Genomic DNA, 18571 nt, shown 5'->3' on the forward strand with positions numbered 1-18571 from the left:
ATCCTTGAGATCTCTGGACAATAATCAAAAAGACTCCTTTGCTCAGGAAGCTTATTCATGCATATCCAGGAACAGTCAATGTGATCTATAGCTGAAAGGGTGAATTCAATGTTATTTTATATCAAACCATTATCTGAAGGCTCTGTAGGTTTCCTGAAATGGATATTTCAGGAGAAATACTGACCATGTTCTGCCTCTATCAGTAGGGTATGTATATTTAATTGTATTTTGCAGCAATTGCTGGAAGATACAATGGCCATAGAGTGTCTCTACACTTACTTGCCAGGTTTTTTTTTCCCAGGACCCACTCCAGTGCCTTTTGAAACTACTCAGAAAGATCCTTGTGCAACCCATAGGATGGTGAATCAGACCCTTGAATTGAAGCTAACTATATTGCCATTAGGCTTTCACCATAAAAGAAAATAAATTTTCCAGGCAGTTCTGCTTCTGAACTCTAGCAGAGTATTCAACATCAACAGCTTGGAATTGTCACCATCCATCAGGTGGAAAGATAGTCCTTGAAGTGACTTTCCAGCTACCTGTCTTACATGTATATTTGAGAAAAATACATAGTGAAGTAATGCTCTTCTGTCCTGGAATCTCATTTCAAATTTCAAGGAAACTCAACACAGCATTTAATAAAGCAAACAGTTGCTAGTATGGACTAGTATGTGCAATGAATATAAAAATGTGGGCAAAATCACTTTCATTAAAGCCTCTCCATTTACTACATCAAAAATTTACACCAGGAATACTTGAATCTTACTAATCTCCATGTTCTTGTTGTGAATAGAAACTTTGGACCTTGCATGCAGATTGTACATTTGGTACTGAGAGTAATCAATGGCAGGTGTAGTGTCCCTTTGAGAGTAATATCTTGCCTTTCACTGGGAGTTCTGAAAATAAGAAAAGAATATTTGCAGCATGAACTGTATTTAAAGGGCTCTGTGCAAAGATCCCTCTGTGAAATCTAAGGCCCATGTTACAGAGAAAGTAAAGTTGCCTCTTTCTGACCTTAAAATGTACAAAACTCCAGAAAGTTACACTGGAGTGTAACAGTCATTGGGTTTTAACCTGATTAAAACTCCAGTTCTCCAGGAAAAAAATTTCTGGACTTTCTGTTGAAAAGTTCATCTTTGTGATAACTGACATTTAAATATTCTGACTGATGGTGTCAGTTGTCAGACCATCTTTCCTGATATGTCTGCATTGAAAAGGAAAGATAAGTTCAAAAGCAGCTTTTAGTAGAGCAAGACCATGATCCACGCACTTAATATCTCTATTGTGTGCATGTACACTAGCAGTTTAATTTGAATCAGAAGTGTGCTTTTAAAGTGACACTCTGAACCAATCCCATTTTACTCACTTGGCTCACATCTCAGAGCAGTCTTTGACTGCATGCAGTAGATATCTGCTGGGTGAAATTAAACTGAAATACACGCCAGGAGTGCCACAAATAACCAAGGACTTGACTAGACTAAATGTAAAACCTGATGAATGACCATGTATGTCAACTGGACTCCACAGATCCACCCCAAGGAGATGAAATTTTTATTGTGTAGATAGGATAATTCTGGGTACAAATTCTGTGATGTGCAATCTGTAGGCCAGGATCTTAGGAAGGCTGCCTCTCTGACACAAGGTGATTCCTCTTCTCCCTTGGAGTTCTCCATAGCTGATACAGGATCAAATTTCCAGGACCTGTCCTACCTACTACCTACCATTCCTGCATCAAATATATTCTTGCTTTCATCTTCAATTACTTCCAAAGCTCAGATCATGGCCTTCCAAACCTCAGATCTGAAGTCTCTTGGGCAGACTGTGTAGATGGTATAGTTAGCTGATTTAGTGCATAGTGCAGAGTTCTACTTTGACATATTTTGGTACAACCCTCAGACCATGCACTGAATAGCAGCTTTCTAGAGCCTGCTCATCTAAGCTAGCTGTACTTTTAAAGGGTCAAAGACAATGGAGAAAAGGCAGGTGTATACCCTATACAGTAAAGAGCAAAGCAGAGGCTGGCTGAAGAAAACTGTGATTTTTTTTTTTTTTTAATGAATGTTTGTTTTCAACTGCAATTAAACATTTATCATAACTTTACTTAGTTATCTGGATTGGACTCACACATCTCTAAGTGGGCAGTAGTAGCCAAGCAGAATCACTTAGAAGTTTAGTCTTTCAATAAAATGACTCCTTTTAGATTAATTTGTAATTGTACAGAGATATCCCAAAACCTTACAATTTTTATTTTACTACTGGACAGGGGACAATCAATTTTTTTTTCTTTCTGTCTTTCCAAGTAGGTAAGAGACAAATAGATGTCTTAACATGTATGAAACACAGCTGTGGTCTTACTCCCCATGCTCAATCATGTGAAATAGCTACTGATCTAATGCTAATCTCTCCATCAGATATTTAATAACAAAACTACAGAGCACTTCCAGTGCTTCTCTGGAAGATTAAGTTATTCTTTGCTTTGCCTGTGATTTCACCTCCTTTTATACATACAGTTCAGGCATGAGGAAATAACAATTTTCTCCTTGAATGTCTAAAAGTGCACTCAGCTTACCAGATAAATAAATCCTTTCCCCGTTTACCCTTCACTTCCCAAATTACTGTGCATACATACAGCTCCATGACTAGGAAGTGGAAACCTTGGACCTACCAATGCCTCATAGCAAGAGAAGAAAGGAGAGGAGAATGCTTCAAACAGAAAATACTGTGGTCTGATAGAAGTCTAATATTTTCTAAACTCCAGTCCCAAGGGCTCACAGTTAATGCATATCGTGTAGCATTATTTAGCTCTTATTTTACATATGACCTGCTGATACCCTTGTTCCCTGGTGACACCAGACACATACTGGCTCTGACCTTCCTCCTCCCCATAAAAATTTTCAAATATCTTCTCTACTGCTGAAGTCTTTATAAAAAATATTATTTTTGTTTGTTTGTTTTACATCAGGACACAATCTTGGGGAAGGTCATGCGCTTCCCTCACATGCAAGCAGCTTCTTAAACATCTTTATACCCTTGAAATGGACACATCATTTTTTTAAATTTTCGTATTAGAGAAGCCTCTGCACATTTATTTTTTCATGCTAGGTGAAAAATGTCCCTAGGCATCTGAAGGTGAAGTAAAAGAATTAATTCTTACCCACTCTGATTAACTTGTTTTGAAAAGCAGTTTTAGCAGATATCCCCTCTGGAAAAAAATGCTTAATTGCTTCCTGAAGGCAGAATGCCTGTGACTAGTTCTTGACATTATTAGGGAAATATTTTACTGTGATTTTTGGTGTTGTGCACCTACTCTATTGCTTAGAGAGAAACTAATCTCCATGCTCTTATTAATAATTTCCTGAAGTTTAATAATTAATATGGAAAGAAGCAGTTAATTGTCAATTAGCTGTATTTTCATGAGGTTCTTAAGTAATAAAAACTGCGTTCTGGCACGTATGTCTAAAAATCCCCCAATTATGCAGGCCTTCTATCTCCAGAAGATAAGAGATACTATACTCATGAAGAATGTCACATAGTGTGTAATTCAAATTTAGGGGAAAAAAGCCCCATCAACTGATAGGAACTGAACAATGTCGAGAGATTTCTAGGCACAGAGAGCAAGCAAAAAGGGGACCATCAATAACAAGATTTCACTTTCTAAAGTCCCGAACTCTCACACACTCACTGTTCCTAATAAATGGTAAAGTCAGCTCAAGAAAACAGGCATCACCAGATTTCTGTGTCCTACTAAGTATATTGCTTTTGCAAATAGGAGTTAAAGAGCAAGACTCAACACTTCACTGAACACCTTCAGATGTACAATGAATTGCACTGGATTTCACAGTCATTTTCTTCTCTTTCTGATTTAGAAACAGTCTATATATTTTTTTTCATCCATACAAGAACAAAACAGTGTAAAGAACAACAACAACAACAAAAACATCTTGTGACTTTTAAGGTCAACAGTAGCTCCAGCTATCATTTTAGACCGTGCCTAGGTAGACAGACATGCTATGATCTAGTGGTTCATTAAACTGGATTAACTAAACCCCCTGGGTATCACCAGTGGGATCTACTCTGCAGCTATATATGTCATGTGCAATAAAAGACTGCACTAATAATGGAACCATAGAATCATAAGAATGGATGGGTTGGAAGGGACCTTAAAGATTATTTAGTTCCAATCTCCCCTGCTATGGACAGGGAAACCTTTCACTAGACCAGGTTGTTCAGAGAACTATTACCTTGTATTGGACCTATATTGTTTTCAGCAAGCATTTAAAGCAATGAGTATGTGACAGAGGTGCGCAGTGTGCTCAGGTGGCCAAGAAGGTAAATGACATCCTGGCCTGTATCAGCAATAGTGTGGCCAGTAAGAATAAGGAAGGGACTTTCCCCCTGTGCTCAGCGCTGGTGAGGCCACGCCTCAGGCTCTATGTACAGTTCTGGGCCCCTCTATTCAGTGATGACATTGAGGTGCTGGAGCATGCCCAGAGAAGGGCAATGGAGCTGGTGAAGGGTCTGGAGCACAAGTCTTATGAGGAGCAGCTGAGGAAGCTGAGGTTGTCTAGACTGAAGAAAAGGAAGCTTAGGGGGGAACCTTATTGCTCTCTGCAACTGAATGAAAGTAGGTTATAGCTAAGAAGGGGTCAGCCTCTTCTCCCAGGTAACCAGGGGCAGGACAATAGGACACAGTCTCAAGCTGCACGAGGGAAGGTTTAGGTTGGATATTAAGAGGAATTTCTTCACAGAAAGCAGATTGGACATTGAAATGGGCTAATCAGGGAGATGGTGGTGTCACCATCCCTGAAGGTATTTAAGGAAACATTGAATGGGTACCATGGTCTAGATGACATGGTTTTGTTCAGTCATAAGTTGGACCTGATGATCTCAAAGGTCTTTTCCAACTTAAATGATTCTGTGATTCTGTATTCTGTCCTCCCTCACATTCATAATGACAGATTATGAATATGAGGGAGGACAGAATATTATATTTATCACCTATCAGATATCAATATCTGATCAGATATCAAATATCACCTATCAGATTACAAGATGTTGCTTCTCTTAAGGAAAATAACCGCAGACCTATGTCTGTGAAGATATATCATTAAATCTGGTTTGAAGCGGTAACTGTTATATCAGGGGAAGATAAATCATCATTTTTTGATTTATCAAAATATGGAGGATACATGTACTCACTGCTCTTCTTCTGCTCTGATCCTTTCCACTTGATAAAGCATTTTGATCCTCACCCTGCCTACTTTCATATTCCACCACCTACTGATAGATGGAAACTACAGCAGACAAGTGGATGAGCTGTGTTAGGCACAAAGCAGAAAGAGTCACCACGCAAGAGGAAAAATCATATGTCTTTATAAGAACTGGTGATAATGACAAAGATAGATTGGAGAGAAAGCTTTATTCAGTTGGGCTTAAGTGCCTTGTTCAGTGAAAAAAGAGGCTTTCAACTCCCTGGATTTAGCTTGCTACAGAACGTTTGTAGAAAGATTGTACAGACTTTCTTTTTCTTTGGGCAACCAGACTGTACCCATTAGCTTCATAGTCAAAAATGCTGATCTAAAGCCAGGGTGTGGAGTAAGCATCCCACTTTTTCTCTGTTTCAGCCTTTTAAGGGTTCAGCAGAAACAGCCATTTATAAAGGAGTTGAATCTGGATTCTATGCCTTATATAAGATCATCCTTAGAAAAAGCATCCAAGCTAGATAATGTTTCAGAAAGATGCTAAGATCACATTTTGTATGTGGTGTACATGTCAAGGTGTTGACTGGGAGGGTGTTGCTGCAGGACTGATCTCTGTGAGAAGATGCCAGGAGCTGCCACCACCATAGACAGAGACAGTTCCAGCTGGCTTCAAACTGGACCCACCACTGGCCAAATATGGGACCATCAGGGATGCTGGTGGCACCTTTGTGATACTGTGTTTAAGAAAAGGCAAAAGAACACTGCACTGAGACTGTGTGAAACAGCTGAGAATATGTGAGAGAAAAAGCTCCATGGACATCAAGGTCAGTGAATAAGAAGAGAGAGATTCCCCTGCAGTTCTTGCAGAAGACCACAATGGCTTGCCTTGTTCTCCTTCACCCCCTAGAGAACCAGGCTGAAGGAGACATCATGCAGTGCAGTGCAGTGGAGGACCCTGCATAGGGCATAGGTGGATGTCCCCTGAAAGAAGTTGCAGACCATGGAGAGCCCATGCGGGACTCCTGGCAGGAACTGTGGCCCCTAAGGCACTCATGCTGGAGCAGTTTTTTCCCTGAGGAATAGTACCCCATGGGAAAAACTCACATTGGAGCAGCTCTTGAAGAACTTCAGCCAGTGGAAGGGTCCCAATGCAGGATGAGTTTGTGAAGGGCTGTACCCCATGGGAGGGACCCTGCATTGGACTAGCATAACAATGTAAGGATAAGGAAGGAACAGCAAAGTGTTATGGACTGACCACATAATTCCCAATCCCCCTGACCTGCTGGTGGGGGGAGGTGGAAAAAAGAATCAGGAGAGATGTGCCTGTGAAGAAGGGGAAAAAGAGGGGTAGGTGCTTTTAATTTTGTTTTTGTTTCTCACTATCCTACTCTTAATAATCCCAAGGCAAGTCTCTTTTGCCTGTCATGGTCTTCTGTGGCGAGCAATCTTTCTGTATTTGTCTTTACCCACGAGCCTTTCATCTTGTTTTCGATACCTGTTCTGCTGAGGAGGGGGAATGAGAGAGCAGCTGGGTGAGCACCTGGCAGACAGTCAAGGTTAAAACACTGCACATTGTTATGTGGTTTCTGAGGGATTGCAATACCGAGTAACATTATTGGAGAGAGTGACCACACTGCTTATGTCTCTTGCAGATAGGGCTCAGTACAATAATAACTCTTCTTTTATTAGCCAGGCCAATATGACTAATGCACTATAATTGCAAAGCAGTGATTGTGGATGTACTTTTGTCCAGGGGCAAAGAGATACCTCCTTTCAAACATTTTTCTAATAAATAAAAGTGGGAGGTGGTGTCAATTGCCACAAATCAATGAAACTTAATATTCTATAAATTAGCACTTGTCAGTGCTCCCTCTGCTTGCTTTTTATTTTATTCCAGGGAGGTTTCTGTAGCAACTAGATCATGTGCCCTGTTAATTTTCCAAAGCTGTAACTTCACAGTGGATTCTTTTTGTAAGTGAAAAAACAAAGCATACTTTTTTATTTGCAGCCCCTCAGACATAATGATAATGGAACTCTGCAAAAGGATCTCTTGGAGCAAGGCATGTGAAAGTTCACCATTTTTCTCTGGTGGTGAACAACTAGTTATGGGCAAGAACATGAAAGCCTGGCAGCAACTCTTTCCTAGAACTTTTCCAACATGAAAACCAATACCACCACTCTTGACACTTTCTGGAGGTGAACAGCAGACCCAACACTAGTCCTCTATAACCCTTTTCAGTTTGGCAGTGCTGTCTTGTCACTGCTTATTTTTTCAAAAAGAGGGATGATATGCTTGGAGAGACAACCTCAGCATCTTGAGCAAAACATGTATTATTTGTTTTTCAGCAGTATACTTGATCTAAAACATCTACAGATGTAGAAGGTAAACAAGGTGAAAGGAGCCAAGCATTTTTCACTTTTAAGTACAAGCTTAGACTACAAGAGACAGCTGGATTTCTGGGATTTCTGGTCATAAAAGTTAATGTCTGAATACAAAATTGTCATGGTTTAACTCCAGATAGCAACTAAGTTTCATACAGCCACTTGCTCACACAGTCCTCCCAGTCCCAGACAGTGACACAGGGAATGGAATTGGAAAAATGCCAAACCTGTTGGTTGAGGTAAGAAAAAAAAAATAAATAAACCAGTGGTGGTGGTAGTAGTAGTAGTAGTGTAGCCATGAAAATGAAAAAGCAAGAAGACTAAAACCTAAGAGAAACAAGTGATGCACATTAAAGTTGCTCTACCACCCAATGATGCCCAGCCCATCTCTGAGCAGCAATAGGCCCCTGCTGACTTAAATCCCACATTTTACATATTGAGCATGAAGTTCTGTGGTATGGAATATCCTTCTGCTCAGTTCAGGTCAGATGTCCTGGCCGTGTTCCCTCACAGCTTCTTGTACACATGCTCACTGGCAGAGCTTGGGAAGCTGAAAAGTCCTTGTCGTAAGGTAAGTGCCACTTAGCAACAACTGAAATAGTGTATTATCAGCATTATTCTCATTCTAAATCAAAAACAGCACACTATGTCAGCTGTTAGGAAGAAAATTATCTCTTCCCCAGTTGCAACCATAAGGTTTCTAACATGAATTTTATATGGAAAACAAACAATGAGCAAATTGACTCAAATGAGCACACTCCCTTCTATGCAGTCCTGTGCAAAATAATAACAACGTGAAAAAATTCAGAAAATCGCCACCTTATTCTCTTAAGCAGTCCAGCCTATATCATATGAGTGCCCTGATATCCTAAAGCACATCCTTCTGGCACTAGCAAGGCAAGAGACAAATCAAGAACTCTTGTTTTGTCCAGATAGCACTCTCACATTCCTCATCCTATGAAGAACTGCTTTGTTTGCCTGCTTTTTCACCAGTTACCACCCACCTGAAAATAGCAACTTATATTTTTTTTAGATAAAGAATATAAAGAAGTAAAAAATAGGCCTCAGATCCTCTATTTGATTCCAAGGAATGAGTATCATGAAAGCAATAGAGCAGCCTAAAATATTTATAGTTAAAGGGATGTTTGAGCTGGATGGAGGTTTTGCCTTTTTTACAAAGAACTTTTATTCTTCTTAGTAGGACAATATGCAGTAACCAAAGCTCATGGTCAAATCTCCCATTTCTGAAAATATGTGTGTGTTTGTATCCCAATTTCAACAAAAAAATTTCAAACATATCATAGAATATTAGTAAGTGTATAGAACACTGTGTGTGAAATCACATCTCTGTGGGAGGCTGAACTAATTAAACATGACATCATTCCAGTGCCTAATTAAAGTGAAATATTAAATTTCTCTTTCACTTAAGAAAATGAGAAAGTGAACTGAGTATAATGAAGAAGAAACATTCTAAGAAATTATGACACCTACAAAATTGGTATATCCTCTATTAAGATCATTAAGTGAAAGAGGCCACTTCTAGTATATGCTCTCATTTAGGTGGTTACCTAATACCTCACTGCATGATGGCCTTTGGGAAAGGTTCCAGCTTTCTGTACATCATATTCAGCACCACCTAAGAAAATCATATAAAAGTAGGAAATTTTATTTAACCCCATTAGCACTAATCATAAGTTGTCCATAATATCTTTTAGTTATCCAATCAATTAACAATCCAAATCATGGTCACCATTCGTTTTAAGAAATACTTTTCAGCCATTCTGTTTGAAATTGGTTCTTACATGACTGGCAAACTAAATGGCAGATTTGACTTTCAAATTAAGCTTTTCTCACCTTTTCACAGGATCTCACTAAATCTTTAATGAAGTATAACAAAAAAAAAAAAAAATCAAAACTCTGATATAATCTCACTCCACCCCTTTCCCTTGCCTTTCATTCCCCACTTTTTAGTTCATTATCCTTTGCCACCCATGCAGATTTGAACAACTCCTGCCTTTCAGCTCCTCTAATCTAGCTGAATTATCCCCTCATTTTATACCTCTCACACTCCCTTTCTTTTCCATCTCCACTTACCCTTTCTTTTACAGCATAACCATTAACATATTCCATTCATCAATAAAAAATTGATTCCTTAGAGTCCTTACTAGATTCAGTTGTCATTGTGATAAACATGCCACGATCAAGTTGATCTCTTTAGCTCCTCAACACATTTGCAGTGATTACATGTGTTCCCTTCCACATGATTTGTCTTGAACAGTGTCACAGAGGGAGAACCTGGCCTGCTAAAATAATTTATTCATCCCACAGCCTCCTTCCTTGATATCCCACTCTGTGATTGATGTGTGCCTGTCCAGTAAGACTAATTGTGACAGATGGGAGGACAGGCATAGTCAAGACACTTCTTCCCAACTGGATTCCAAGGATAAACCCTATATTGGGTCATGTGGGAGAGACATATCTAGACTGAATGCAGAAAAAACATGCATTTATATAATTTCTCATGAAGAGGCCAGTAAAGTACACAGGGAATTAAAGTACTGACACCAGGAGAAGTGGAAGGAAACTAGAAGAAATGACAAATTAAAGATGTGTGAGAGACTGTACCATTCCTTTAAAATTGGGTGGAGACTTCAGGAAAATGTTTTGACAGCATAAAGGAAGGAAGATGCCAGAGGTGGTATCTTTCTTGAACTGCTAAAGGTTGAACCTCTTTAGCATTGTCACTTAAAAGGAAATGGAGGTGGCTAGAGAAGGTGAAAAAGGCTGAAGAGAGAGATGTGGAAAAGGGATCTACAATAATAGAAATTATGTAAAGGAAGCATGAAAAGATGAGGGAAAAATTTGCTTAATTTTAAAAAGTATAAGAGTTCTATTAAAATTTCATTTTAAATTATATGTTTTTCTTGTTCATCATGTAACAATAAGCAGATGGTAATGGAAAAACATCAGGGATTTCAATTCATTTGTTTCTGTTCTCACCTGTCCTTGACAAGGAGGTATTTTTGTTGTGACAGGTAGAAGCTCAAGAGTAAAACAACATATGCAAAGACATCACTGCTTAAGGACATTTCTTTTTAGTGTAGTGCTTTTGTGTTTATTGACCTTGCTCAGGAATTCTTTGTCAATGTAAAGCAAAAAATGTGTCCATGCCACAAAAAATGCCTACATGAGCTGTAAAGTTGGAAACAGAGGACAACCTTGAATTTGATTATTTTTTTCTGAGAAAATACAGAAAGAGTCAAGACTTAACTGACATGCACAATGGAGAGGGGCATCTGCCAGTGACTCAGATGTACACTATTTTGAACCAAAAAGTGACCATCATATCTTTTGCTGGGAGGCTGACAGCGTGTAACTGGCAACAATGTAAAAAGTTCAGCTTGGTCATTTGAAAGGAGATTTATTTGACAGTTCCTCACCCAAAATACTTAACTAACTTTATATTCCCTTTTTGGAAACAAAACTGATAAATTTTATCTCTGTATGCTTTTATAAATAATTTGGCTTTTTTCATCAGAGTGCACACAAATACTTTTCTTTAAAGGTGTGATTGACAGAGAGATTTTCCCTTTTTCCAACCTTCTAATAAGCATATAACACAAGTTAAATGTCTAAAAATATGTTAAAAATAGATGGTTTTTGAATGTCTGTGTATTCAACTAGAAATACCAGAATCTTTAGCTTGTGGGGTAAATTGTTGAAAATGCTTGCAGAGGCAATTGATAAGCAAAAGGTTAAGAATTTAAAGATGTCAAATAACATTTTTACCATCTGTTATTGAGAAATGGTGACCAATTTAACAGATCAGCTGTGAGACTATATATAGAGGTGACTCAATGTCCCTCTTCTGTGCTGCATAGCAGTTAAAACTTTTTAAATACTTTTGTTAGAAAATTTCAAACAATTGTATAAGCAAGTTTGCACTTCTTCTGTTCCTTAAGAAAGACGTGATTGCTAACAGTTTTTCTTCATGTGGTGTACTGTATTGCTAATATGGAAAGTCACGTAATGTTTAGGTTCATTTACATAGCAATGAACAAAAAGATGATTTTAACACTCAAGAATCTTTGCTGTATATGGTATGTGAATGAATGATTCATCTTTGCTGATGGCAGTGAATGAATTGTGGGATGCAAAGGAACGTAAACTAACTTGAAGACCCTTCTTACTCCCCTCCAAGCCAGTCTGGATACTGGAAACATTACATTAAATGGAAGAAGCAGTCCTGGAATAAGTTAAAGGTTGCTGTTGTGGCTAAGATGCCAGGGCGCACTTGCTGTTTCTTAACACAGGTTTCTTCCAGAAGCTGCTGAACTTCAACTTATCTCATCTACTATCCCTTTTTTTGTTTAGCAAAATAACCATGATTCATACTTTGGTCAATAAGAACATGGTTCTGCCACACAGCAATCCTTCTGTATTCATGAGAAAAAAGGCAAGATTTATCCCTCAAAAGTAATTCTGTTCTGTACCAGATGAATTTTGTGATTGCCTTCCATGGATAACAATTCCTTCACAAACCCTGTAACAGCCAGAGTTAGGGCAGTTACCTTGGACACCATGGTTTACAGGAGACGGGCTCTCTAGCACTCCATTCTCTAGGGTTTTCCCAGTATATAATGCATATATGTTCACATAAATGAATCAGCCTGACATCTGTAATAACAATCTTTTTGGGGCTAGATGAAATTTGGAAAGAGTGCATAAATTGGATTTTATTAAGCTATTTAGCCATGGGCAGATTTGAGAAATTATTTAAGTAAGTGCAGTGGGATTTGCACAAGGGCTGTAAAGTGGGTAGTAAACTGAGGGATGGGAGGAAGTTTTTCTTAGTCATTAAGGCCTTAGAAATGAAAGAGAGAGATAAGTCAAAAAGTTCCTTGGGTATCACTGATGGAATTGATTTAATTTTCTGTGTTCGTGGGTTGGGACAAAAAGTAGGAAGGTGTTGCTGATGACTGAAAGTTAATTGGTCCAATTGATGGAAAAGATTTGCTAGTTGGATGGGAAGAAATGATGAGTCCAGGCTGTAGCACTGCAAATACCAAAATGTAGTAGTCAAAATAAAAGTTTATCTTTCAGGATTTAAGGCAAGAACTTCTACTAGAAAAAGTGAGTTTATCAGCTGGGAATGACCATAAAAAGGAAAGACTGCACTGGTTAATTGTAGAATAAATAGCAGGAAAACTATATGACACTTTTGATAAGATATAATTTTTCATGGAACAGATTTCTGTTTTCTGGAAGCTCTAATAATGGTGTGAAATTTACGAGAGGGATCAGGACTTTTGCATGAAATGTCATGCTCTCAAAAGATGGGCTATGTAGAAATACTGTTTTGATGAATCCCATTATGACAAAGTTCCAATGTGAGCCTTGATAGGATTTGGGTATATTTGCTTTTTCCCTTTTGCAAAGCTTCCTGACTTACAATTTCCCAGTCAGGCTATCATTTCAGCAGAATAGATGACAAGGTACAAGACAATTGGAAAAAAAACATCTCTAGTGCTAGATGTAAAGTCCCATGAAGTAAATGGAAAGATTCACATTAACTTCAGTGTGCTTAGTAACAAAATATAAAAGGAAAAGGTTATTTTAATACATATTTCCTGCATATAACTAGGTTGTTTGGATGGAAATTTAAGAGAGAAAGCTGGGAGGAATAAATAATTTAGGTATCTGTAATGTAGGCATTTTGATAATCTAACCATTCCACAAGTTTTTGAGCTAAGTATACTAGGCAGTGCTAGTCCAATAGATTACTCAGTCTCTGGGTAAAATTCATTAGCCTTTAAGTACTACTCAGCTAAATTCTTCTTTACAAGAGTCTACTTCACTCTGACAGCTTTAAGCTTTTCACAGTCCTCAGAGGGGGGAGGAAAGAGAGACATGAAAGCCTAATATGCCTCTCTTCACTGACAAAATGCCTGCTGTATGTTTATTAACTTGCAAATTCTGACAATAAGATAAACAAGAAAGTGGAGGTCATTATAAGGTTTTGTTGTACTTTTGCTATAATTTACTATCCTACAACAGTGTTTTTGCCAGCAAAAGATGAGTTGCCACAACTATCTGTATGCCACCATTTTACAAAGAAAATGCTTATTTTATTTCTTACAGTTGATTCTTTTGTTTGGAAAAATTATATACGAGGAATCTGAAAATTGCTTAGACAGAAAAGCTTATGTTGGAAGTAGAAAGTAATTCCTTTTGTAGAAGAAAACCTAGGTTAGGGCAAATGGTCCTTTGACTCTGAATGTAATAAATAATGAAGATTCATAAAGGAAAGTGGTTAAAGCTGAATTACAGAACAGAGCAGACACAAAGTTTAAGGCAACGTCCACCATATTCCTAGGATGTCCTTCTGGAGAGACCTGCAGTAGGCCCAACCTGGAATGGCAAAATATACTGAAGAGCTGGAGCCCTAAATCTTACACAGATGATTTCCCAGGAAATAAGGGAAATTGGGAATGCCATATTTCTTAGTAATTTGCTAAAGGATTGCTACACAATTAAAACATTGAACTAGAAGGACGCTTCTGTGTCATTGAGACAACCTACAAAAAGTATGGTACTATTTTAGGAAGTTGAGACAAGCATCATGCAAATTATTTGTAGGAGATTGCTGACACCTTTGTAATTTGCCAAGTAAATATCAAACAGATTAGAATAAATAAGGATTTTATTAAAAAGACGACCAAAAAAAAAAAAATTGCATAAATCAAGCCACTACATAAGTTCAAGAAGCTTTTTTTTCTCCATAGTAGAAAGCAAGGTCATGAGTTAGAGACATGATGAATATGTCCAAGTCATCAAACAATGGATATTCAAAGCAGGTAACCAAACTAATCAAATTGAACTGCAGATGAGAAAATTACTCTGTCATCTTAAATCAAGAAAATTTACAGAGTAGTCAGTTTTTCCTGAGATACTTAGCTAATGTTCGAAAAAATATATTGCTTTTTCTTTCTACCAAAGGACAAAATGATCTGTAGGATATGACTGTAGGAGAGAATCTACTTTGATTTCTTGCAAGGACAAATTGGCTAAACATACAGTCATTGTAGCTTGGCTCTCCTTCAGAAAGTATAGCAATACTTATAAAAACATCTGATTTATCATGTTCACCTCCAGTTTCGTGTTACTTTAATTTGTTTTATCTCATGTTGTGGCGGTCCATCCGAGAGAATACAGGCTGTGAACCAACCACAAAGAAAATAAAACACGAGGCGCTGGAAGGCAAGAAGCTGAGACGGGAAACATCTAGTTAAATTAGGGTGAGATGAAAGGAATGATGGGAATAGTTATGTAGATTTATTCCACATAAGGTTATATGGAACCCTGCCCTCTGATTGGTTCAGCTTGTGTTCCATATAAGGTATTGTTTCAGATTCTCTGTTCATTGGTTCCCTGCCCTCAGATAATGTCTATATAAGGTTGTGTTTGCCTCATTTCAAGGTCTTCTGGAGCAGCTCTATACAGTGTTCAGCTTATGCTTTGTTGCACATGGATTGTTTTTTTATTTTCCTTTATTTTTATCTTTTTTATCTTTTATTTTCCTTTATTAAACTTCGATTTTTGGGCACTCCAGCCATTCTCATCCCTTTTTATTTTGCCACACAATTCCCGGCTCACCGGGTCCTGGGGTTGTACTCGCCAGCAGCAACAAGGGCTCATCTGATGCATTGCAACGTTGTCCCTTCTAATAATAATGCGCAAACTTTTCAAAGACTGTTTAAAGGTGGAACAGCTTCTGAACAGCACTAATTTTAACTCCAAACAATTTACAGGCTAACAAGATGGCAATTGGAATTTACTTCTAGGAAATTTGTAAAAATTAGCAGTTCCCATGCCAGCAGCCACAGCTTATACACATAAGCAAAATTAGAAGTAAAATTTATACTGCTTCACCTCTGTGGGAAGGGCTGACAGTTCAGATATTTTGAGAACAAGTGATGTGAAAAAATATCTATCAAAGCTCTCATTAGTCTGGTGTAACGCAAAATTCTTGCTTATTTATTGTCTTTAGCAATTAACACAGTAAATCCAATAAATTTTTTAATCTTTTTTTTTACTAGCTCCTGTAGGGTGAACACACTGCAGCTGGAGAATAAGGCAGAAGATCTCAGTAGCACTGGGACAGGGAAAACAAGGGAGCAAGCAGGGATGAGTTCCACAGTCTCAGCTGATCTCTTCAATGTGCTATGGCAATTTAAAGAACAGGGTGAGTAGAGTGGTTGTGGAGATTTTCCTAGCAGCTATGAGGAATTGGTCTTCTTATCCCTCAGCGATACAAGGCTCTTTAGGAACAGCAGACCCACTGAACGGACATCTTTATGCCTTGCCAGGGAGAAAGAGAGCGTCATGGAGTGGCCATGTCGTGGAAGCACAATTAACTGTTCAACCAGATCTTGGACCTTGCCCTGATTCTGGTAGAAAAGTTTTTAAAAGGCCATTTTTTATCAGCTCTGAATTTTGCGTGGATCACAGAAACTGAACTCTCACCGTGAGGGATTTTTACACATTACTTCACACATTACCTTTTGTGCTGAGGCAATTGCCATCTGATTTGCCATGCTGGATCTTAAACTGTATTGTCGCAGGATATAGCAAGGCAAAGTCTGTGACAATTAAATGAGATGGCTTTTGGCTTCACAGAGGCAGAAAACAAGCCAAATGCACACCAGCCCCAAGATGTAAACTCCTATCTAAACTAGTGCCTCAAGGACATTAAGCATACAAAGTAGGCCTTGATTCTTAAAAAATCAAGTTTAAAGAAACCCTTCCTCACAAAACAAGAATTTCAATCCCTACCCAGTGTCTTCTATGCAATTCTCATTTGGAGTCCAAGACAACTTGTAAGGCTGTGCAATGCTGGGTTCCCAGATTTGCATTAGGGACCCCATACTGTCACCTTTGTATGCCTAGAATTTCCACAGACTGTAAATCTCCTGAGGATTGTGAAGCACAACATCAACTCTTCCAAAGACTACCTTACATATATAGTATTTGCAAGGTAGGAAAGAGATTACATGTGCATGCAGACTTACACCTTCCCAATGTCCAGACAGACCTGAACTCCACAGGAGTAAATCTCCCATGAACAAATGCTACATGATAGGTGTGTCATAACTAGCAGCTGTTCTGACAGGAACAGGAGAAAAAAGCAGCAAATATTTGGCCACATTCCCTTCTGCCAGCAGTTTCTCAAGCAGATGGAAAGCCAATAAAACCCCAGCTCAGTGTTAACAGGAAGGAGGAAAGGAATAACAAAGGAATAACTTAGCCTAATTACAGTAAATCAATGACGGCCTTAGAGAGGAAATGGAAATTGCTTGGTATTGCTGGAAAGAAAATTGCCAGGACAACAGAGTCAGAGAGGTAAAAATCATCCACAAAGTAGGTTTCTCATTTTTCCACAGCAATAGACTACATAATATTGAGAGTTAAGTTTGCAGTTACCTATGCCTGACTGCCTGACACACACACACACACACACAAAAAAAAAAAAAAAAAAAATTATTTTTGGTATAACCACCTTACAATAAAAAAGGGTTGCAGAGATAGGTCTCAGGTTCCTGCATTTCAGTGACTTGTGAGAGCATGTCCCCCCCCCAGGACCATGATCCACAGCAGGAAATATGCTGTAAAGTTGTACTTCCTTTTCAAATGTATCAAAATTTGTTTTATCTGAATTACTGTGGCTTTTAGTGAGCCAAAGCTCAACCAGGTAAGAGACTAATAGATGCATATGCTTCACCTAAATGACTATAGCTCTTAGCAAGCAAAGACTCTGCCAGGTGAAAGGAGTAGATAGAGGCAATACCAATAAAACTTTCTGAAAGTCTTTTATTTTTACTCTATAAAATAGCTTTTCTAAAATGTGCAAAATAAACAAAAATCCTGGGTTGTTTGCTGCAGTAGATGAGTTTATTTCATATGTTTAGGACAAGCAGAATAATTCATTCATGGCTTTACTTTTTGTGGATCATCCAGCTGTTCTCTGCTTGAGCCAATAAATTGTTGTATACGTGTCCAAGAAAAGCAGCAAATGCGATATGAAAAACCATTCAAAACAAGTACCTAATAAAAAGTAGGTTTCTTACTCTCTTGGAAATTGTATTAAACAGTAATTTGAATGTCAGTTTAATAAAGATATACAAATTCAAATCTGCATTTTAACTGAAAACCTCAGTAATTTTCAACACTTAAAGAACAATGGATTTTGCTTGTATGTATTCTGGTAAATTTAGATGTAGCCATGAGGAAAATTTCTGGAACAGAGAATACAAAAAAAAGCCCTTACTGATTAGTTTATGACTAAAATATACATATTTCACATTTTATAATCACAAAGTCTACCTCAGCATTTTGAAATCATCTGACAACATAAAACTTAATGACAAAATAAATTTAATCCCTTTTACTGCTAATTTTTCTTCCAGCTGCTCCAACTCCAAATAGTCATCAAGGGAAGATCTCCATTAGCTCCCAAGTCAGTGTTGCTTTAGAAAATAATGCCCTAAATCTTCTGTGCTTGCTTTCCAGCCACTTCACTTCAGAAGAGCTTAATGAAAGATATATCACGCTAGCTCATCATTAGCCCTGGTTCCAACTCCTGCAGTTATAGAATTAGCACATCAAAAAACTTCTGGAGGGGAGTTCAGTATCCTGAGGAGCCATAGAACAGCTACCTGTTAAAGGAACAGATTCTACATTAAGGGCACATTCCAGGTCTCCCCTCCTTTTGACCAATATTAACAGCAGTAAAGGCTTCCCCACTGACATCTGTTATTTTTACTTTAAGATACTGCATACGACTGCTTCAGCTACCACATTGAAGGCCAGCTCTTTCCCCTCTGCCAGTTGTTTTAGTCTGCGCTCGGTCCTTTGCATTTCTAGTCTCAGGGGAGCACCTCAATAATCTTCTTTAATTTCCTGTGTCTTTTTTTTTTTTTTTTAATTTT

Source organism: Vidua chalybeata, chromosome 3 (genome assembly GCF_026979565.1).
Source record: "Vidua chalybeata isolate OUT-0048 chromosome 3, bVidCha1 merged haplotype, whole genome shotgun sequence".
Lineage (NCBI taxonomy): Eukaryota > Metazoa > Chordata > Aves > Passeriformes > Viduidae > Vidua > Vidua chalybeata.